Source organism: Mustela nigripes, unplaced genomic scaffold (assembly GCF_022355385.1).
Source record: "Mustela nigripes isolate SB6536 unplaced genomic scaffold, MUSNIG.SB6536 HiC_scaffold_1076, whole genome shotgun sequence".
NCBI lineage: Eukaryota > Metazoa > Chordata > Mammalia > Carnivora > Mustelidae > Mustela > Mustela nigripes.
The window spans coordinates 1,120-8,277 of NW_026740483.1; the positions used below are offsets into that span (position 1 = coordinate 1,120).

The window sequence follows — 7,158 nt, forward strand, 5'->3', positions numbered from 1 at the left end:
AGGGCGACTAGGCAGTCCCCGCCAGGACAGCGAAGACGGGGAGTCTCCCCGAAGCAAGTTTCGGCCGCTGCTCCGGAACATTCCTTCCGGCCCCGTCCCGAGGGAGACAAACTGCCGTTGGCTCCGGTTACAGCAGTTAACCCGGGAAATGAGCAAGGGAGAAATCTAGTCCCTACATCTACCAGGAGGATGAACAGTGGGAGACAGGAGTCCCCTTGGCGGGGGGCGGGGGGGCCCGCTATGTTTCCTCCAGCCGGCTGGCTTTATCCGGAGGAGGCCTGGCTAGATAATTATCATCCAGTAGGGCAGGAGGGGAGTTTTGCCAGCCGACCCCTTCAGGCAAACACATTCCCCAAAAGGCCCTTAGGTCGGGGATCCTGGTGTAGAACCGTGAAGGTCCCCCTAGGTCCATCTGCCCCATTTCCCGCAGAGGACATCGAACCGATGGATCCCACTGAACTCGTGCATGTTACAAGGGCTCAGTCCTTCCCGAAGTTTTGCAATCCCAATGGTTTTCGGTGGGTTGAAAGGCACCCCAAGGGAGAGTCCTTGGGAACCGAAGACACGAGAAGGTCCATCACCGAGACGATCCGCACCCCCACCCAACCCGACTGCCGGGCACCGTCGTCCCACGCAGGATAGATCCTAGGTCCCTGGTGTCAGAGTGCGCCCGGGCGCCCCCCTAGACACTCTAAGCCCTTCTACTCTGTCTTGTCACTTCTCTGAAAATTTATTGTTTCTTTTTTCTTTTTCTTTTTTTCTTTTTCTGTTCGTTTTGGGTTACGGGGCTATATAAGGCCAAGTTCTAGCCACCCCACAGCGTTCTTCAGCCCTCCGCTTCTCCCGTGTGTATGTGAGATATACACACAAATCCACGTCTGTTTGCTCTTCCCTGGTGAATCTGTCTTTGGTCACAAAGCCCCAGCCACCCCACCCCCACCCCAAGAACCTCGAAGGGGAGAAGGGAAAAGATCTCCCGCTGCCCCACAGATGCTTTCGGGCAGTCAGGGGAATTCAGTGATTGGGAACCTGAATAAATCTTACCCAGGAGAAAGGAAAACCAGAGCCAAGCCAAAGCTGCCCGTCGGTCCCGCAGCAGTTACTCCCGTTAGACAGGGTAGGGGACGTGTTTGGTCCATTCTGTTGTTCGGACAACGTTCTTCTTTGTTGTCTCCGTTCCCACGTGACCCACCACCGGGTGGGCCTCGCTCCCGTCTCGACTCCCCACGGTCCCAGAGCGGCCCGGCCCCACGCTGATGTCGCAAAGGAAGGACATCTCGCTGAGGCTGGACTCGGGAAGGCCTGGGGAAGGGGAGCTCTCAAGCCCACAGCACTCCTGCCTAACCAGCAGGAAGGAAGATAAACATTATTCTGACAAGGGAGAACCTTCTGGAGCAGGGAGGTCATCGCTTGCCCGTAAGGAAAAGGAGGCTAGAGCCCCTCTTGCCCCAGCAGCAAGCACTAACCACCGCCCGCCTTTGAATGGGAAACTGCCACAACCTCAAAGTCTTGCTCTTCTCCCGGGAACTTGTGTTCAAAGCAAGCCTCCCCAATATCCTCCGTGAATCGAAATCGAAGCTGACTTTCCAGTGACGACGGCAGGAAGGAAGGAAGGAAGGAAGGAAGGAAGTACAAAAACCAAACAAACCAAAAAACGTGACCTCCCCTTGGCCTCTTCATACTTGCTGGTGGCTCCCCCTAGCTTGCACGTCCCTGACTGCGAGGCCTCCGCCATCCCCGAACAGACTCATCTGGCCAGTAAAATCACTGGCTGTTCTCTTTCTAAGGCGGCCGCCCTCGCGGGAAACGGTCCACCGCCCACCGGAGACCACCCCGGCCTAGCTGTGAGCGGCGTGGCCGGCTTCCGCGGCCGCTTCTCCTTCTCTCAAAACCGGAGACACGCCGCGGGGTCTCAGCGACCTTACTTTCCGTGCGTCTGGACACCGTCTGCTGGGTCGTCAGCCCAGGCGTTATTTCTGCCTGCCTGCCTGCCCTTATTCCTCCCTCCGCGGCTACGACCAAAACGTCTACAAGGACCTGCAAATGGAGGAAGGAAGCAATCTCCCAGAGGGGAGAGGGACGCCGCGGTCTCGGAACAGGTCGTGCCGCGGCACCCACCGTCCTCCCGTTTTCTCTTTGCCGTAACAAAGAAGTACCCAGACCTCCTTCCTGAAGGCAGACCCCCCAGCATGGGAGACCCCATCCCCGCGGGCTCCACGTTGCCTTTGTGGAATGCAGTGGAGAACACGGCCAGAGGAACCCGTGTCGGTGGGACCCATTGGCGGAGGGACAGCTCCCACCGCAGGTCTGCAAATGACGCTATCCCCGATGAATGTTCTCTGACTCCCGAATCTGCAGTTCAGCAAGGGTCACCAAAATATGTCTTCGACTGTCAACATTTTGACAAGGCAAGCGCAAGGAGAACCGGAAGGAGTGGTGAGCCAGACCTGCTCGGGATGGGTCGGAGGTCCGGACGCAGTATCCCACAGGCCGGCCGGTTGGGACAGCCGATGAGCAGTCACCCTGGCAGGTCACTTGGAACGTGTCCCAGGATGCAGGTATTTAGACGTGGAGAACCTGGAAAGGACGGAACAACGGAACATGTAGGGGTGCTACGTTACCATTCCGACCATTACCCACGATGCTTTATTCTTACCTTTCCTTTAAGGGCATCTTGATGGCCGGTAGCGAACGTTGACGGTGCCTAGTTTTCCCTGGCCTACGGAGAGCTGGGGCGAGCCACATGAGCCCGGTGGGTACGCTTTCGGCCAGCTACGTTCGGAGGCACAGGTGGCCCCAAGGATGTGGTAAGGGGACAGAGGGTACCTGCAGGGAATTTACTCTCCGTCGGGAGGGATGGGAGGACATTGGGGAATTGGGGGTGGGGTGGGGGTGAAAGGACACGGAAAGGTGGTACCGAAGGGCTGAGGAAGGTCGGGGGAGGGAAGAAGGTGCTGGGCCAGCGTGATAGGGGATGTGGACAGGGCTGTAGCCATTCATTGGTCATTGACCAGGTCAAGAGTCAGAGAACTCTGACAGAGGCCAGGTAGCCAGGCAAACGACACTGTGGCTGTTGAAATCACCGGGAAGGACACGAATGTCTCAGGCAGATGACAGGAGCAAGAAAAGGCAGCGGGCTATAAGGGACAATAATGTGGAAACCCCAAAGCCAAGGGTCTAAGAGGTGGAGAAAAAGAACTGCGACCAAGAGAGAAAGAGAGTAGGAAGATAGATCTTCCAAAGAAAGCAAAAATAAAAGAAAAAAAAAAAAAAAGCGCCCTGCATAAAAGACAGAAGCAATAAAAGACCTAAAATGAGGTTGGAGAAAACCAGACCAGGACGGAAGTTACAAAAACAAAACCAGAACAAGTAAAGGGGGAAAAAAAGGCACTTTTACAGTACCGTAGCCTTAGGGAAAAAAAGAAAACAAAAAGAGCAAGAAACAAAACCACACAAGCACCAAAAAAAAAAAAAGCAGACAAATGAGATACAAAAAACCTAACACACTAAACACCTCTTTTTTTCAACCAACTTCGTGGGGAAAGTGCACCGTTCCTGGAAGTACTGCAATACCAGGTCGATGCGTGGAGTGGACGGAGCAAGCCCCTATTCCAACTCCCTGCTCCAAAAATCCATTTAATATATTGTCCTCGGATAGAGGACGTACCAGATATTAAACTGATAAGAACAGATACTACACTTGATCTTAGCCAAAAGGCCGAGAAGCGATACCTCAGCACCGCCCGCGCCCCGCCACCGTCCTCCCATCTGCCATATTCAACTCACGGTGACAGCGCAGACCCTCACTCCTCGCCCCGACTGCCTCTGCGCCGTACACGGTCCCACCCACCTCCCCAGACGCTTTTGGGCAGAGGCTTCCTTCTCCTCCCTCCCAACCAGAAATCCCGTATCCCTGGCGGCCGCGACTCTCCCTCGCCCAGCAGCCTCTCCGAATCTGCATGGCCCGCCTTCAGCGGCCCGAGGAGGCGCGGCCGCCGCGGCCCGGCTCCGCCCTCCCGTCCGCCGCCGCGAGCCTCCAGCCCCGAGCCGCAACCCGCCGAGCGCGCGTCCCGCACCGAGACGCGGGGCGAGGGGCGGCGGCCGCGGAGGGACGGCTGACGCGGCCGCCGCTCTGGGGGCTCCCGGGAGCCCGTGAAGGCCAGATCTTACTTGGGTCCCTTTTCGCCGCCCCGCCCCCAGCACGGACCGCGCACTCCACCCGCGCTTCGGTGCCTGAGGTCTTGCCTCCCGCACGCTCAGCCGCTGCTCGGCGCGTCGCGACGGCGACGGCTCTTCAGCCCGCACCCCCACGCCCTCCCCGCTCGCCACGGCTCCGCTCGCGTCCGTGTCCTCCGGCCAGGGCCCGGCCGGTTGCGACCCCACAACGGGATGTCCCGGATGACACCCGTGGAACGGAACAATTCCCGCTGCCTCGGCGTCACTGCGGCGCGGCGACTTTGCTCGGAGCGACACGCACGGACCCCAGTACCTGCCAACTGCGCTCTGCGGAGGCCGACCCCGTGCCCCGGTGCCCTCAGCGTGCGTGCGGCGGCGGCGTCGTGATCCCCGCCACTCTCGCCGCCAGAGTGCCTAGAATTCCGGCGGACCTTCTCGGGCGCCACCTCCCTCCCCAGGCTCGCCAGCAACTCCGCCTGGCCACGGAGTTCGGATGGCGGGCGGGGGCGGGGGGCGCGAGGGGACGACCTTTCCTTGTGGGTGGTGAAAAGGGTACCTCGGCGCCGTTTGGATGTGCGCCTCTCCAGTCGGGCCGAGTGTCTTCTGCCTGTGAGCCCCACGTTGCTGTGCTCTCGGAACGCTCTGTTCAGGCACTTTGGCCCCTTTCTGACTAGGTGAACTGGTGGCGCTTGGATCTGTCATTTACATCTTAACAGGGCGGGCCGTCGTCTGTCCTCTAAGCCTTGGATATTTCCTTATGTGCGAGAGCGGTCTTTGGGCCTCGCTGATGGTTAAGGTGCTTAAGGTGCCACAGAAAGTTATGGGGTGGGCGGGGGGGGGGGCGGCTTTGATCTCCAGGTCCTGGATTTGAGCCCCACGTTGTGAGTAGAGATTGCTAAATAAATACGCTTACAGAAAGTCGTTTTTTAGTTCATGTTCTTCATCCGTTCCTTAATTTTTTAATTTTAAAGAATTTATTTATTTGACACAGAGATCACAAGTAGGCAGAGAGGCAGGCAGAGAGAGGAGGCAGCAGCCTCCTTGACAAACAGAGAGCCTGATGCTGGGCTCCATCCGAGAACCCTGGGTTCATGACCTGAGCCGAAGGCAGAGGCTTTAACCCACTGAGCCACCCAGGCGCCCCCTCATCCGTTTTTTGTTTGTTTGTTTTTTAAAGTTTTTGGATGTTGAGTGGAAGTTAGAAAGGACTTCACCATGACCTTAAAAATGATTTCCTCAATCCTCCCTCAGGTCTTTTTCTTCTTCTTTCTCAACAGCCAAATCTTTAGCCCTTTGGTGTCTGCTCTGCAGAACAGTGTAATCCAGTGAATTTTTCCTTCACAATTTGAGATGACCCCTTGGATCCTAAACCGGCACCACGCGTATATTTTTGTAACATTCCTGGTTTTTTCCTCTCTTTCCTTTTTTTTTTTTTTTTTTTCAAATTTTATTTATTTATTTGACAGAGAGATCACAAGTAGGCAGAGAGGCAGACTTAGAGGCAGGCAGGGGAAAGGGGGAAGCAGGCCCCCCACAGAGCGGAGAGCCCAACGTGGGGCTTGATTCCAGGACCCCGAGATCATGACCGGAGCCAAAGGCACGGGCTCAACCCACTGAGCCACCTAGGTGCCCCGTTTTTTTCTTTCTTTTTCTTTTCTTTCTTTCCTTCTTAATATCTTTTTTTTTTTTTAAGATTTTATTTATTTTATTTGACAGACAGAGATTACAAGTAGGCAGAGAGGCAGGCAGAGAGAGAGAGAGAAAGGAGCCCGATGCGGGACTCGATCCCAGGACCCTGAGATCATGACCTGAGCCGAAGGCAGCGGCTTAACCCACTGGGCCACCCAGGCGCCCCCTTAATATCTTTTTTTTATAAAAATATTTTTTAAAGATATTTATTTATTTATTTATTTTACAGAGAGATCACAAGTAGGCCGAGAGGCAGGCACAGAGAGAGGCATTAACACACTGAGCCACCCAGGCGCCCCATTTTTTGGAAAAATTTTTTAAAAATTTTATTCATTTATTTCACACACAGAGCGAGCAAGCACAAGCAGGGGTAGCTGCAGGCAGAGCAGAGGGAGGGGGAGAAGCAGGGTCTCCGCTGAGCAGAGAGACCGATGCGGGGCTCCTTCCCTGGACCCTGGGATCACGAACCCAGTTCAAATGATCTCTCAGGTGCTCTACCGACCAAGCCAGCCAGCCACCACCACCACCCCTTGGATTTTTCTTTAAAAAGTGCAGAGCAAAAAAAAAAAAAAAAGTGCAGGGGGCACCTGGGTGGCTCAGTCGGTTCAGTGTGGGACTCTTGATTTTGACTCAGGCCTTGATCTCAGGGTCCTGAGATGGAGAGGACCAGCGTGGGTCTGCTTGAGATCCTCTCCCTCTGCCTCTCTCCTTACTCACGTGTGCATATGGGCTCCCTCTCTCTTAAAAAACAAAATCTAAAAAAACAAACCAGAGCAGAGGTTCTTGGCTGGCCATCAGTAGAGCAGGCGACTCTTGAGCTCCGGGTCATGAGTTCAAGCCCTACATTGGGCCAAGAGCTTAATTAAAAAAAGAAGAAGAACAACAACAACAGCAGCAGCACATGGACCTGACCACCTTCAATTCTCTGAGTCCATGGGATTGACCCATGTCATCCATGCAGATGATGGTTGGGCACCTATCAGGGAGCCCAGCACTGAGAAGTGACTGTGATCTCATTCCTGCCCTCTAGGCATTCATGGTGGGGGGTGTGGGGGGCTGCCGGGTCACTCCTATGGAGACTCCTTCTCAAGAGAATGGATGCCCCTTCGTGGAGCGGCAGGCACTATAGTGTGGACGGACCCTCGGACAGAGCAGGGCTCCTGGGGATAAACCTCTTGTCTTTTCTCACCTGGGGAAACAGGTCTGCCCAGCAGGACATAAACTGCCAGCCACTGAGCTGGGGTCCGGGTCCCAGTGCATGGGACTCTAGGCCTCCTGCCATCACCACGGGCT

At 55.6% G+C, this 7,158-nt stretch overlaps 1 long non-coding RNA gene and 1 other non-coding gene across 2 annotated transcripts; both read right to left on the reverse strand.

Annotated features, from left to right (window-relative positions):
- Positions 1 to 1,053: 1,053 nt before the first annotated feature.
- On the reverse strand, positions 1,054 to 3,946 carry LOC132008791 (uncharacterized). Its single transcript, XR_009401719.1, has 4 exons — positions 3,787 to 3,946; positions 2,657 to 2,826; positions 1,501 to 2,577; positions 1,054 to 1,253 (listed from the first exon to the last, which is right to left on the reverse strand). It is a non-coding gene; the product is annotated as an uncharacterized LOC132008791 (long non-coding RNA).
- LOC132008792 (U2 spliceosomal RNA) lies at positions 3,540 to 3,730 on the reverse strand. The gene has a single exon (XR_009401720.1). It is a non-coding gene; the product is annotated as a U2 spliceosomal RNA (small nuclear RNA).
- Positions 3,947 to 7,158: the final 3,212 nt, after the last annotated feature.